At 40.5% G+C, this 15,914-nt stretch overlaps 1 long non-coding RNA gene across 1 annotated transcript in view; it reads left to right on the forward strand.

Moving 5' to 3' along the window:
• Positions 1-14,813, forward strand: part of LOC127021219 (uncharacterized) — a 96,231-nt gene extending 81,418 nt beyond the window's left edge. The window contains exon 3 of the long non-coding RNA XR_007767180.1: positions 14,500-14,813. This is a non-coding gene — a long non-coding RNA (uncharacterized LOC127021219). The remainder of the gene's footprint in view (positions 1-14,499) is intronic.
• The last annotated feature ends 1,101 nt before the right edge of the window (positions 14,814-15,914 follow it).

The raw sequence follows: 15,914 nt of genomic DNA on the forward strand, positions 1-15,914 counted from the left end.
TTGAACTAGCTTCTTGTAGTTTGGGTAGTTTTCAATATAGCTGACATACAGCAGGCTAAAAAGAAATGCACAAAGTATTTTGAATTAAAAGCTTTCAAACATTCTCTGCTATATTCTGTTCCATTTGGGCATATATCATGTGTATTGCATGTCCTTTTTTTCTGTAGATGACGTAAGTTATCTACTTAACCCACCACTGAAAATAATACATGTGTCTGAAGGTGCAGACAAGCACACGGTAAGACTTCATTGATGGCTCTAATCCTTTACTGCTGGTGGAGGTCTCAATAGGCAGACTCGGTAAACTTCCCGTTCCAGCACGTAATTCCGGGCTGGTGTGCGGTGCCAGGCTTGGCGCCAGTTTGTGTGCTGTCTGTGCGTAGCACCAGGAGGAAATAAACTCTGTTGGAGTCTTGCCAAAGGTTTTAAAGTTCAGGTGGGGTTGCTCCCCAATAACCCCTGGTAAGAGCCACCTGGTTAAGATTTGCTGAAATACCTGGGCAGGGAATCATGACCCTGTAGTTGTCCGGCAGGAGAGAATTCCGAGTTCTGTTTCTTCCTAGGGCAATGGGAGTTGACTGTCTTCCCCTGAGATGTTGTTCATGACTGTCTGAAGGCCGGGTGGCTTTGCAGCAAGCTGGGGTCACACAGCCCTTTGAAGAAGCACTGACTATCTGAGATTGGGACATTTGTACAGCAGGGTTCCTGCTACATTGCATTGGTTAGTGCTAATGCATTTCAGAGGAATGAGGACAGTATAAGAAATCCTACATATCCTCCTTGGTGTAGTTTACAAGTGACCTATAGGAAGTCAGTGCCACGAGTGCAAATCCAGGAAAGCGATTATATGGATGAACAGATGAACAAAGCATTTTGGGACAGATCCTGAGATTTTTTTCCCAGCAGGACAAAGACTTTGAAGGGTACTGGTGCTGGATTTCCTACCAGAGGATGGCTTTTGTAATCACACTGTAAATTCTAATCATGCCTTGCAATGAGAGATACTTGGAACCTAGTGAATACAGGGTTGCAGACTTGAGATGATTACTTCACTGTGCCCATCCTTGTATTTAGCATAGCATGAATCAGTGGGTTTTTTTAAGTAGGTGTTTTGTTTAGCAAAATATTGAATTATTAGGGCTGAACTGCGCAACATGCCCATATTCTGCTGTTGCAATGGCTTTTCCTATAGTCATTTTAAGTACCCATATTTGCTTTTGAAGAAAAGTAAGCACACAGGGTCAGATGTTAGACATTAACACATGTAAGCCTGTATTTGTAAGCAACTTGCAACAAGGTTCAGTCTATGGATGACCCTACAAAGATTGTATGTATGGGAATGGAAAAATGCATATGGAAATCATGCACGTTTTGCCTATGAACTTGTTCATGCAGGAATCTGATAATGGCTCCAGACATTGTTCAAGGGATTTCTAGTTGGCATCTGGCTGAGAGTATCATTTGTGTTCAAAGCAGTCCAGCCTGCTTTTAAAATTTCATTGTTTGTTTTCAGACAGAAAGTCAAACCCTCTGCCTCCAATTTGCTTTTTCATTCCTGAAGACCCCAAATGTTAAAAACATCCCAGTCAGAAAAAGTGGGCTTTTCTACTTTTTACGTCTTTAATTGAAATCTGAGCCAAACGACCCTGCCAGTGTTCAAGAACTTGAATTAACTGAGAAGTAAAGACCAATCTGAAATTACAGCAGATGATAGAATAAAGCACTAAATAAGAATATAATAAAATAATAAAAAAGAGACAGCCAAGTTGTCAGCAACATAACAGTATTTTAGATAATCCCCTCTGGGCCATTTTCTTAACAGCAACCAGTTGTGTTTATCCGAAGATTAGTGCAGATACTTTTGATTTTACAGTGCATGTTCCCCATTTACTTTTAAAAAAATATTTATATGCTTTTATATATATCGCTTAGTATTCCATGTGAGGCAAATAATACCACATTGCTTTAGGATTTATTGGCAATGCATTTAATGTTTGGGATGGGGTCTGTAGTAAAGAGAAAGCAAAATTATTTGGTCCTGTAGGCTGTTTAAATGAGGATTAGAGCCAAATGTTTGGGTCCCAGGAAATTGGCCAAGCCTGGATACTCACAATGTCAACTTGCACGTACAGTACATAGTTTAATATTTTATGATGAGTCTTTTTTTTTTTTTAAAGAAGCTGTTTGCCATTTCAGCTCTGCTCACAAGACAAGAAATCAGCTGAATCAGTTAAAAATAAAAATCTTCCTTTGGCTTAATGTGACAGTAGAGTTTTGCCCAAATAGGAGTACAGATCTACTGTGCTAGAAGGAGGGAGATGTGGAATTGTAAGAATAAGGCTTTCACAATGCTGCCCGGTCCTGTTCCAAAAAGGAGGAAAGGATTTGCCAGCAATTGCAAACAGAGACTTGGGTTTCTGCTTGCTTTTAAGAGATTTATCTCATTTTAATAAATGTTTGAATAAAAATGTTAGAAATGAGCTGTCAAAAAGGATTATTATTTTTGCATCTGATTTAACCGTGTTTAAACAGGAAAGGTGCACTAAAACAGTGGAAAACCTGAAATAAGAGTGGCTTTATCTGAACTCCTTTACTGGATCAAATCCTTGATCAATTGCAAACAGGTGTAAGTTAAAATGAAGCAGGAGTGTTCACACTGAGATTGGCCCTGGTTTAATTAAATTGATTTTCAGATCAATTTAAATTGAGCTGATGCAATTTGCCCTGTTATTTAAATTAGGCCTGCAGGAGTAGTCTTGGAATGAGGGACTGTACACAATATGAGTAAGAGTATCTGAATCAGGACCATTATTATTATTTACGGGAATCTACTTTTCAATGAATTATTTTTTTCAAATTAGGGGGTAGCAGCCATAATAGGCCACTGGTGTTGGCTCCATTGATAATTATACCATTTTTCTCCTTTTCATAATTGTCCTAGTATGAACTGTGCTATTTTAGCAGAAAGTGTTAATTATTTTATCAACAATTGGCAGACCCTGCTTCAATTTACTGGTTTCCCTTTAACCAAAACAAAGATTACAGGCCCTATTCCATAGCTCAGCTGCTGAATCTTTGCTAAGAAACTTGGGAACCCCTTTCTCATGAAACACTGTGTAAAGCTTTAAGCACTCTTTGAAGCTGAGTTGTATTAAATGATAGACAAAAAAAGCCCTCTGAAGAATTGGTGCTTAATTACAACTTAATTAGCATAATTATGCATGCTAATAGCATCTCAAATGAATAGCAGTTGTCAGGAGGTTGGGACCATCTGTAAGAGTGTCGGATTAATACATCATTTTTTATTTCTAACAACGCTGTAACTCTTTCCCTGAAAGTGATTTTCATTAATCAAGTTCATTTTTATTATATAGAAAATTTGGCATTTTTCATTATGGGCCATTATCCGTTTCCCCATGCAGTCCTAATACAATACTAATGAGACCCCATGTGGCTACTCCACACTGACAATGGTAGTACAGGTGTATTATTATAATTGTTACAAACAGCACATTGTACCTCAGGACTAGTAGAGTTCTAATCTCAAGATATCAGGGTTTCCACTTGGTACCTTCCCTTGGGTCCAGTACAATTTCCAGAGCTTTATGAAAAACATACATGTTTGTGGTTATGAGGAAGCAGATTTAAAGAGATAGAAGCGTGTTTGTTTTAGAGCTGGAAAACTTCGAAGTTCAGTAAGCTGCTGTGGAGATTTTTTCTTTTACTGGCTCTACTAAGCTTTGAGCTTAAAAGAAATTGCTTGCTCCAAAGAGCTACTGAGGGGGACAGGGATGATGCAGTGGATACTCTAAAAGCATCAGTATTTACTTAAGAATTTTTATGTGTGTGTGAGATCAAATTCCAGAAGTATTATTCACTATAAAATTTAGTAAAAAAAGAGCAGTAGAAAACTCGTGCTGGGTATCTGAATGTCTGTGGAAGAAATGTATGTAGCTAAGTAGTCAAGTTCTAGTGGTACGCAGCATGTACATGGACATGGAAAGTGGCTTTTGAAAGTTTAGAACATCTTTTGTGTTTAATCAATTGGCCAGCCTCTGCTGTCAGACATGCTACTGGAAATCCAAAGCACGATGATTTAAGTCTATGGACTTAGTTCCGATTTACAGTGCAGCAGCTTAGTGCATAGCTGACCTTAACGCTTGTATTTTAGCTTTAACTAATTGGTTAATGTTTGCTTTGTAAAGTCAAAAAGCTCTGTGTAAGCTCTAAGGATTATTTTTATTTAGTGGCATGTTGGTATATTCATGCCTAATGTTTGTATTTGATTTTTTTTTTTCTCTGAATGCACTGTGGTTTTTTTCAGATGAGATTTTCCCAAGGGATTTTTTTTCTCTTACTTTCCCTAAATAGCCTTCTGAAAACTAAAGGCCTTCCAGTAAATTCTGATTTCCTTTGGTGGCCTGACTGTAGAATGAATGGAGCAGTTTTGGAAATGCATTTTTAAGGAGAGAGAGTGAAAGGGAGAGGAGAGGAGGACAATCAACAAAGCTGCTGTGCCTGTATTTATCAGGCTGCCAGTGGGAGCTGCACAGTTCAGGCTGCACTTCTAATCAACCCTAAACAAAAGAACATTGAAAATAGCTCAACTGACACAGTCCTCATCATAACTCAGGACTCGGTGGCAGGCACCAGTAAATCCTGCTCTCTTGTTGTTGTTCGTGAATATATTTGTGCATCTAAACCCCTCTTCAACATCTACCGGGGTTAGGCATCTCCATGGAGCAACCCCATCAACTTTTCCCCCACTGTTCAATCAATCTAGACTGGAGACAAATGCCATGTGGCTTAGGAACAGGTGGAGGTTGAGAAAATAGGGCCTGGCCAGGATCGAATGAAGATTGCATGTAAATTAGCAGCATTAATATGTAAAACAAAAGCTCAGCAGAGACTGTTTGTCCTGGTGTACAGCTACTCAAAGCATGATACAGACCTTGGGTAAAGTATCAGCAGCACCCCGAGATTAAACCTCTCTCCCAATGTCTAATGTGCTTGAATGTCATTTTACACTGAAAATCCAACGTAAACAAGCAAGATGGTATTTAAATAGGAACTAGAAATTGCTAGGACAGTACCACAATTTGTGTCTCCCACTGGTCTGCTTCACAATCTCCACTTCAGAGTCCCAGGCAGGGCAGGGAGAGTACTCTGTGGTTCAAGCTGTCTGCATGGTTTATAATCCTATTATTTCTAAGGTACCAGCACAGCCTCTGTCTGCTAACTCTCATTATCTGGGGTGTCTGGTTATTAAGTTAGCCTGGTAACTGCTAGTTTGTTACTGTAAAAATCGAGAGAGATTAATCCATGTGTGAACTGAACACCCAGAAAGACACTGATGATGTACACAGTGAGGTCAACTTTAAGCAAGTTAAAATCTGAGTCTGTTCAGAATTGCTCCCCACCAACATGTAGGTAAGCGTGGGGATCTGACAGCTTACTCTATCCTAGGCATGTGTGCTCAGTACTGGACATCTTTTGTTCAGGGATTTTAGAGTCGGCTTAATTGTATTGCTTTGGATAATGTTTTCTGATGTCATTAAACGTCTACTGGACAACTAAGAATAGAACTTCAAAGTAATGTCACCTGTAACATTTGCATTCAGATTCTCTAAAGAGAAATGCTAACGATTGCTACAGCCCTTGGATTCTGTAAATTACATTTAACTCTAAATTCCCTGAGCAAGGCAAAAGGTGAAGCTCCTTAAAAAACAAACAAACCAACCTCCCCCAAAATACTGAAATGTAAAGAAACTAATAAAAATCAACAAACACATTTCCTTCTTTATCCTTGATTTTCCTCAGTGTTGGATTTAATCATGGATTTCTGTGGGAGGGGAAGATGCATATTAAGTTTTTAAGTCTAGTTGTACCGGTTTGACTGCCGTGTGCTCAAAGCCTTCAGTACTGGTTCTGTCCTCTGCAAATTTTAAACACTGTGCATCTGTGGGTCCTTTTGCAGGTCGCTGTCAGATGGTCAGCACCTGACCACGCAACAGAAACAGAAAGTTATTGCAACTCAACCTGAAATACAGTTTATCAAGTGAAACAGTGCATCTGTGGCTTTTCAAATGCAGTAGTTATGTTGCTGCAAAAAATTATAATACATAATATGTGGGAAACACTATGTTATGGGTAATATAGCCTATGGTAGACATGCTGCAGAGGTGGTGAAGCCTGTCTGTGGAGCGATGTGCGCACTGAAGTGCTCTTGAGCAACTTGCACAGCGTCTGTCTTTGATCTCGGGTATCAGGCTGAGGGTGGTCTCAGAGGAGCTGTGGCACCTCATGCCATTTGGCTCACTGCAGGGGAGTGCGAGATGTTGCCTGTTCTGGCTGGGAGGATCTCAGTGAGGGAAAGGAGAGTGCCAAGGAACTTGGCTGTATCTTAGGGACATATGACTTGTCTTATTTATCAGTTGCAGTGATTTTTTTTTTCCTTTTATATTTTTTTTTCCTAATGTCTCAGTCCTCTAAAAGATCCTGACCCTCAGCTCTAAAAGATAATCCTGGAACAGTTTGTCTCTCCCCTCTTTCTGTGGTTTCTCCTAACCTTTTGCTCTACTGCAAAATGCAGAGGGATTAATTTTCACTGATGGCACAAAATTTCATGTTGGGGGAAAAGCAAACCAAAGAATGAGAAGCCCGATGCTACTGAAATCTTAGGTGGCAAAACACCACTCTGCCTAGGCCTGATGCAAGGGAGCCGCTTTCTCTGTTGTCATCTGTTCATTTTGCTGGAGTTGGCTTCTATATATGAAACCCAGGGTATGCAATGACTACAGCAGAGAATGGGTGCAATGATCCAACTGCAATGAAGTACTGGCACATAGGAGCTGGTTATTAGTTTACATGAAAAGAATCACAGGGTGGAGGTTATAAGTGGAAGCAAAATATGTGCTGCAGATGGCTGTCTGTTGACATTGCTACGGACAGATTATGCTTTCCAGAGATAAAAGAGTAATCATAAACTGGATGTCCTGCCAGGAGAGTATATATACTTGAGTAATAGACTTGGACTATGGGGCTAGTCTCCAAGTTCATATTAAGTACGTATCTTCAAGAAATTTGTGGATTCTCAGATTCAGTATTTAGTTCATCATAAAAAGAGCTCCAGGCCATGAAGCTTGGGCCTGAATCCAAACTTTAGCCAGATTTAGCAGATTTGGAAACTAGTGTTTCCCTTTCGAGCTGGAGTTGTGTTGACGGTGATGATTCTTAAACAAAGCGAGAAACGAAGCCCCAAAGACCCATGTGCTGCGCAGGCTCCCGGGCTTCTGGGGGCGCTTCTGCGCTCTCCTGTGTGCGGGCACCTCGTAGTTAAGTGCTGATATGTATGGTGTGTCTGGGCACCAGGCTGGTAGTACCAGAAGAGCATATTCATCAGAATATGTGTAAGTGTTCTCTTCCAAGCTGGAAACATAATTTGCTAGTCATGGGCCCAAGAGGAGAACTTCCCAGGCGAAGGGATCCGTAACACCCTTTCTCTGTTTTACAATATTCTGTTTCAGCATCTGTGCTGAGCTTTTCTCATGTTATGGTTTTGACTAGATGAGTCCCTAAAATGTGGCCTTTGGGCTAAAACCCACTGTACGATGCCCTATGCAATATTTGTCTGGCAATAGTGGTGGGATTTTGCCAAGAGATCCCTAAGATCTCCTTGGAGGTTAGAAACGTTGCTAAAGTATTTGAGTGCATTTGAAAGGGTTCTCCACAGCTGAGGAAAAGCACACTTGTTGGGCTTTAATAAAAGACCTGTTAGTTGTGTGGTAAACAGCATTCTTATTAATGCATAAAACTTCCATTGTTTCTTAATTTACTTGAAAGGGTTGTTTAGACCCTTAATTGCCCTATAACAATATAGTGATAGTAAGTTAGATTTCAATCAACATACTCATGAATTGCCAGTATTTTAGCAATAAATTGCTAGCTAATAAACTTGTAGCTTCCTTTGTAAATGCCAGCTAAAGGCCTAAACATTCCTCGCAGAGTTAATTGCACATTTAGTGCTCATGTAATTTTGAATTAATTACATGCCAAATGGATTTATGTTGTATGTACTTAATAAACTTTGGTGAGTGCCCTTTTAACAATCAGTTGGTATTTAGGATCCTATTTGTGTAAAAAGAATGACTTAAGACACTGGGTCATGATGTTTCCACCATATGCTTATGTGCTGACTGTAGCGCGTGGTGATTTGTACGGGATTCAGGACCAGAAGCTGCAGAATTAAATGAGCACAGGTGTGAATCCAGGGGAGGCTTGTGAAGATTTACTATATCCCAGCTTGATCCCATAGTCAAGAGATGGAGTCTATATAGGCTTCCGTGATCCAGAGCCCACTAGAGTGAGCAGAATGGTTGGTGCTGGTTTTATTTTAGGTTTGGGCTGTATTGCAAATGTAGAACAACTCTGGCAGCAATACATGGCACTGCAGCAACAGTAAGAACCAGTGGCAAAAAAGAGCAGCATCCAACACCCTGCTGAAATGGAGGTGAAAATCCATACCAGACTGCTTATTCGACATCCTTTTGTAAAGTACTGTTTTGTCAGCCTCAGACTAGTAACCTATAAGGAAATTTACTTTCCTTCCCAGCTAAGTATTTAATATGTGAAACTTTAAAAAGTTTTAAATTTGTCAATGCTAGTATTGTAGACCTACACTATGAACACAAGAAGCATGGATGTTTAGGTGAATAGACAGGTAAACTAACTTCCCATGCAAAAATTGCTCCCAGGAGTTGATCTTTTTTAGGTCCTTTTGCTTTTACAATGTTAGGTATAAAGAAATTCGCTCAAAACCTTGTGTATGTGTTATTCCAAAGTTCTGGGGGCTTTGTTTTGTTTTCGACATGCCAGGAGCAGCGTGTAATGTGTTTGACCTCGTGGCTTTACACATATATGCATTCAGGGCTTTTTATCTGAGTAACAGCAACCCACTCCTGAAAGATTTCGCAACCTTTAATACACAAATGGTAACCTGTAGGCTGCAGGCTTTTAAAAATTTAATGATTGACCTTTATTCGTTTTCTCTATCCTCTGCAGATAACACATCTTTTACTGCATTTTAATATGTAGTGAGTGCTCAGTAATAATATTTCAGGGAGATACCGTTTTCAGGTTGTAGCAACATTCGACTGTTCATGTGACAGGAATTCCCCTTCAGAATAGCGCACCGAATAGCAAGCTTTTGCCCTCTTTACGTAGAGATAAAGGCTGAGCAACTTGGGAATACAGAGGCAGGTCAGGGTGAAGAGAAAAGGGCGACAATAAAATGAAAAAGCAGTTCCTTAGGGCCTGAAGTGGAGTTCTACATAAAACAGAATTGTATAAGTTCTTCCACTGCTGTGAAAATGTCTGATTTCCCTTGTTGTCAAGAGGTCGGGAAGGCAGGTTTACAAGTACCAGATAACTGATGCAGCAGTATTACTAAAGACGTTCCTTTTTTTTTTGTCCCGCTGAATGCCATTCAGTTAAATTGTTACACTGGCAGACTTGGGGTATCTAAATAACCAAGGCATCTGGAAAAGTGTCATCTCTTACTTTGCAGGATACTGGAATAACTTAAGTATAAATTTACTAACGTTATCCTGGAAAAATAGTTGCTGTGTTTTGAAGTGGATACACATTAGACCATGAGATATTGGTGACTGTGTGATTAAGCAGCAGCACACCACATAGCAGTCATCAGTGCAGGATAATAGACCATGCCACTGGTTAAGGGTCCCGAGTGAAGCAAAGGTAGTTGCAAACTGCTAAAATCAATAATCATTTATTAATGCCAGTTGCAGAGCAAAGCTAGGATATCAGGTGTTGAATTTTGAGTTGAAAAGCTCTCTGTTTATGTGTGAAACTCCAGCAGCTATGAATGGAAGAAGAGACCACATCTTAATGATCTCACAGCATATGTTTTTTATGAAATGGAGAAATTGGGCTTAGACTACTGTCAGATACAGTCTGCATTATAGCTCCAAGCTCAGACTCACGACCAGGATTGATTTTTGCTTGTGCTGTACAACATGGAGAAGCAGATGTATCACATATATTAATGAACAGTTCTGCCCATCAGGGAAGCAATATTGCCAACCCCAAATGCTCAAAGAACAGAAGATTGAATGACAACAATAGTAATAAATGTAGGGTTCTGTTTCACTCTCACATTTCTAAGCCCCTTCCTTAATTTTTTTCCCCTTTGAGTCTCTCTACCCAAGTGAGCTAGAAATTAAGATTCTCTGGAGTTGAGCAGTTGTCTTTAATTGAATGCCACCTCTGCCGAGATGTGTGACAGAGTTGCAAAACTGACACGTTCTAGCTTTAGTGCTTTTTAGGCATTTTCCTAGAGGCTTGTTGTATATTCCACCAAAGTAAAGCTTATCAGTTAAAAAACAGTGTGCACTAATCTCCAGGACCTTTTCCTAGCCTGCTTACCAGGGAGGGCAGGAAGACTTATCTATCTGCTTATCTCTGTAAAATGCCCCGTGGAAGGACACTCATCAGTCTCTCCTTACAGTTGTTATTTTCCTCTGGATGTTGCCTCTCAGAGGTGATCATTAACCAGAGAGTCTTCCTCATCAGAAACCCTTTTCTTGCTGCAGCTTCCAAAGAGGTAGGGTGGTGGTCCCATAGCTGGTGGGCTGTGATGTCTGTACACTGTGCAATGTGTACTTTAAGCCTTGTGCTGTAGAGGAGCGTTTCTACAACTCTTGTTTGCTGCTCTTGCCAGCCTCAGTTTTAGCTTTGTGGTTTACTGTGGTCGTATGGGAAAGGTCTTATAACACTTAAGTCATTGAGGTTTGGGACACAGTGAAGTCCTTCCTAAAGAAATGTTTTCACCTTTTTTCCAAAAATGTGTTTTTTCCAAAAAGAAAAATTTATCTCTTACTTTCGGGGGGGGGGGGGGGGGGGGGGGGGGGGGGGGGGGGGGGAGTTGAAAAACTCTACCTAGAGATTTTTTTAAAAATAAAATGGTTCTTGTATAAATGCTCAAGATTTTGTTTTGACATTTTCAAAGTAAAACTGACTTCCTGAGGTGGCTTTCGTTACTATAAAAAACAAACTGAACAAAAAACTTACCCCAAAACCTCTACACTAGAAGAGAAAGTTACATAAAAGGGCTAAATATTTTCCATCATCCCCAAGTAAATTATTTTCTCTTTGTTTGTTTCATTCTGAAAGGTGAATCTCCCCAGAACTAATGCAGTGACAAAGGTCAAATAATAAACTACTGCAGAGGGAAATTTAGGAGGTGAATAAAAAATGCAGGACAGTCAGTGAGGTGAGGAGATAAACAAAACTGTTCCCTGGATGGCAAAGGTTTTACAAAGGGCCTTGCTTTTAGTTGTGCTAGGGTTATGCATAGAGGTTTAAAGAAAACCCTGCCAAATAATCAAGAACACAGTAGAGTATGGACACTGGAGGAAGTTGCAAGTTGTATTAATTATGCTCACTGATGTAAAGATGAGAAAATCGGGGCCAGGTCCTAAAATGTAGAAATTTTTGGTTGAACGTGCAAATACTTAAATACATTGTCACCTGGAAGAAAACATAAGTACTCACCTCCTCACGGAACTGAAGGTTTTGAACTGCACTAAACTCATGAAGCGCTGGCTTTCTGCCCTTCTTTAACTGACCGCCAAAGAAGACAAAAACGGAAGTTTCAAAATCTCCAGTTTGACTTCATTACTGCTGTTTTCCTCAGTGGTTCTCCTTGTAACTAAGCTCGATGTTTTCATTTTGTTACCTGGTCAGTGTCTAAAGGACTTGCTCTTTGGCTGGGCACATCTGTCACAAGTATTTTCTTCTCAGAACGTCAAATTCTGCAGCCTGTGGAGGGCCTTCACTTCAGTGGAGCTGTGCGTGGTGTCTTCTTGCTAATTAATATAGATGAATTTGCTGTCAGAAGTGGAAGGAGACAAATCCCTTTCCAGCAGCGCTTCTTTGGGCAGGATCACGTGTTACAGTAGCGTACACGTGACCATGCAATGTCCTGTCCTGTCTGTCCCCATCCCCAGCAGATCTAGGCTGTCTCTCACCTTCCTCATCAACCCAGAAGCAGTTTTGGGGAATGTAGGTCTCTCTCAGCGACTTGGCAAGCAGACAGAGGCAACTTCAGGTGCTGCACTGGAACTCGGGGACCTTGGAGGTTTTCGCCATTTCAAGGCCTAATCACTGCAGCCCGTGAATGAGCTAAGTATCTGTTCTCTCCTTGAAATCCGTGAGAAACCCCTCGTAGCAACAGTCCCAAAGAGCTTGGATTTACCATGTAATTTTCCTTTGCTAAATGGCCTAGAACAGCAACGGATATCACTTCACAGAAGTACAGTTAAAATTAACAATGCAAGATGCTGCCCAAGAATTGCAAATGCTAGACAGGGACCCAGCTGCAACTTCTTATGCTACTCAAAGGATTTCTGTGTATAAGTTAAGTTACTCACATCATTAAGCATTTGCAGGAACATTCCCTGTACTTATACATCATCAACCTTTATAATCTTGTTAGCCCTGACCCCCGGAGCTCTGCTTTGTGTTCAGGTGGCAGGCTCAGTAATTTATCCGATGCAGGCACTTCATGACCCAGTTGTGTGATGTTCCAACTTTTCTATGCTTAGTACAAGCAGTTGCATGCAGCAAAATGGCCAAAAGGTGAAAACAAATGAACTCGTGGTTCATTGGATGCTTTCTGCATCTTGCAGCCAGAGCCAGACTGAGAGGAACCGAGGACTCTGGTGGGCAGGCTCCAGGTGCCTGAGATCTCCAGGTGGTCTTAGAGTCAGGCTTTTCATACTAAGGTGAAAGCTCACTGGTAGGTCAGAGAGGACCAGCGTATTTTTTTATGTATCATTTTGGAGGATTTTAGAAAAGCTGTTCTCTTTGCTATTTCTAGCGTGCTACATGTCTGTACTTCTTCTAAGTGTACTTTAGGCCAAACAGAATTGCTATGTATCTTAATTAGAGGATAGAAATAACCAGCAGCTCCATCTTCCATGGAAATTTCTCATGCAGAACAAAGGCAGATTATAACCTCATGTACTTATTTTCTTGTCATTGCAAACTGCACAGCTTTTTTGACTCAAAAATCACCATTTGGAGAAGGTCTGAGCAAAACTAGGGTTTCAGATCATTTACATTTATTCGTATGTATCAAGTTTAGTGCTATAAAATAAGGCTGAAATTTTTCAGTCAAATAATTATAGCCATTGATATGGAACTATAAATTTTCAGAATTTAGAGTTTTTCCTTTATTCGTTTTATCAGTTTGTTACTCAAGGAGAAAAAAAAAAAAAAAACAAACCAAACCAGTGATGCACAATGCAGTTGCTCACCACCCGCTGACCGATGCTCGAGCAGCGATCTGCCCCTCCTGGCCAACTCCCTCCAGTTTATATACTGGGCATGACGTTCCATGGTATGGAATACCCCTTTGGCTAGTTCGGGTCAGCTGCCCTGGCTGTGCTCCCTCCCAGCTCCTTGCACACCTGCTTGCTGGCAGAGCATGGGAAACTGAAAAGTCCTTGGCTTAAGATAAGCGCTACTTAGCAAGAACTAAAACATCAGTGTGCCTCAGTTTCCCACCCTAGACAGTGCAGGTAATAACATCCTCCCATCTTAGCAGTCCAACTGAGCCCCGTGTAACGTGCTATCAGAGGTACCTTTCTTGTACTCAAGCGTTGTGCTTCCCTCTCAGAACAGCTGGGGGCTCCTCTGCCAACGGGAGCTTGAGCTCACCGGATAAAGATGCTCCCTGTGTAAGGAGGGGGAAGTATCATTATTGACTAATATTGTTATTAGCTCTAAACTAGCTAGCTTAACTTGCTAACATACGTTCATAACGATGCAAGATTCCACTGTAATGAATGGGATTAATCATAACCGATTAATATAATTAATAGTGTTTTATTTATGTCGTATGTGGCAAGACCAGAATGGGAGGGGGATAAATGATGGACTCTTTGAAAGCCAAGATGAGATTTAAAGCGAATACCTTGAAACAAAGACAGTCCACATGGTACCGCTGGATTTCATTCATAGATAGTACTGCAGGCATAGCAGTGATGACTATCCACTATGATGTCTTAAAGCAGACATTAGGTATTACAATACAGTGCTACAGAAGTTTCTGGTTTTTTCTGGTGGCAAATAGTTCTTATGGTTTGCTGAGAAAGGGAAAACTTAATTCACATTCACTGCAGACAGCTTCTTCCTCTGCTTTTGACATTTAACCCTATGCTAAGGGGCCCAGAGCCTGCTAAATCTACAGCCCCCACTTTAGCACTAACATATCATATCAAAATTCTTGACTTCTAGCAACCAGGGATTAAAGTGAAGCAAAAGTTGGAGAGAATGAATTTCTCACCATCTCTCCCCTTCCATTATATTCAAGCCACACTTCCTGCATCTGCTATAAATATTTAAAGCAACAGTAGCCAATGTTTAAAGATTGGGACGGAAGCAGAAATCTAACCGTGTCTGTGTCTTCCTTTGCAGCATGCGGCAGCTCCACGCAGCACATTCAGCCAGAGGTCATGTGCATTCTTAATGAGGTCGTCTACCCTCTGCTTACATGGGAAGCAATATGAAACTTCAGTGAGAGTTTTAATTGCTAACCATGGTTTATAGCCTTGGATGAGTTGGAGAAAGCTTTATAATAATGTACATCTAGGCTTACCAGGCAATCGTGATTATATAAGAGGTTGTAATTAGTAAAAAGGCTGGAAAATGCGTCTCCATTTCTACAGCTTCCATACAATAAATCCTGATACAGTTTCTCAATCTGAAATTTACTTTTTTCTCTCTTTTGGGTGCCTGTACTTCTGGACTGACAGCTTTAAAAAGAACAAAAAAAGAGAAAATACTAGGAAGACAGGGAATTAAAGTCTAAGGATAAATTCATAATAAATCCAAGTGTTTAAAAACATGGAGTTCTCAACTAATGTTTCCAAACTGATTTACTTTCCCCCCATTTTGAAACCAAATGCCTCTCTTCCTTCTTCTATATCACATTAGCTACTTTCTGAGAAGTTATTTTGGGCACAAGGATTTTGCTGAGGAATTTAGAAGTCCGTGACCTCTCCTTTAATTTCCTAACAGCCACTTCAGAGGCAACAGGACTTTTAATTATGTGTACATCACAGCACTGGTTTAGAATAATCTAACAACCTGTCTTCCGTGCACACTGAAGAAGTACTCCCACAGACAAACATGACAACACTGTTAAAGTGTTACCTATTTTTGTCTCTACTTGATGTTTTGGGATTCATTCATTTGAAAGTCTTTTACTGAAAAGTGGAAATCCTGCAGTGCTGCTTTTATTTCTCATTACTGATCAATGGTTGGGCAGGGAGGAGAAGAGCGTACAATGGAGAGGAGCGTGTGTGTATTGCAAAAGAATTGTTCCCGTGCATGTGAGTGGTAGTAGAGAGAAAACTACTGTTTTTAGAAGTTCCCCCCCCTGTTTATTGCTCCACTTAGAATTGAAAGCATTTTATTTGAGTTCTGGCTCCATGGTATGTGAGAAATGAAATGGGACTGTTCAGGCCAAGGGAATGCTAACAGCCTGGACTAACTTTCAGGTCTATGGATTCATAATCCAGATCCTTGTACGAAAGACATTTGGTATCGCACTTTTCGTCCACACCATGTACTTAATAGGTGGTTTTTTGCTACTTATAAGTGGGTCTAAAGTTTCCCTTGGGCCTTGGAAGGGCTCACATTTGGACAGTGTACAATGTCAAGGTCTTAAAGACTGATCAACATGAAGTCTTGCTCTTGGAAGACTGTATTGACTTGTAGGGTGAACAAGCTTGTTACTGTGATTTTATTCTGGCTAAAGAGGCATCTGTAGTAACTCAGTGCAGCCTGAGAGAGGCTCCTTAGGACTTTTGAAGATGACATTTGATTTG

Source organism: Gymnogyps californianus, chromosome 12 (genome assembly GCF_018139145.2).
Source record: "Gymnogyps californianus isolate 813 chromosome 12, ASM1813914v2, whole genome shotgun sequence".
Taxonomy (NCBI): Eukaryota; Metazoa; Chordata; class Aves; order Accipitriformes; family Cathartidae; genus Gymnogyps; species Gymnogyps californianus.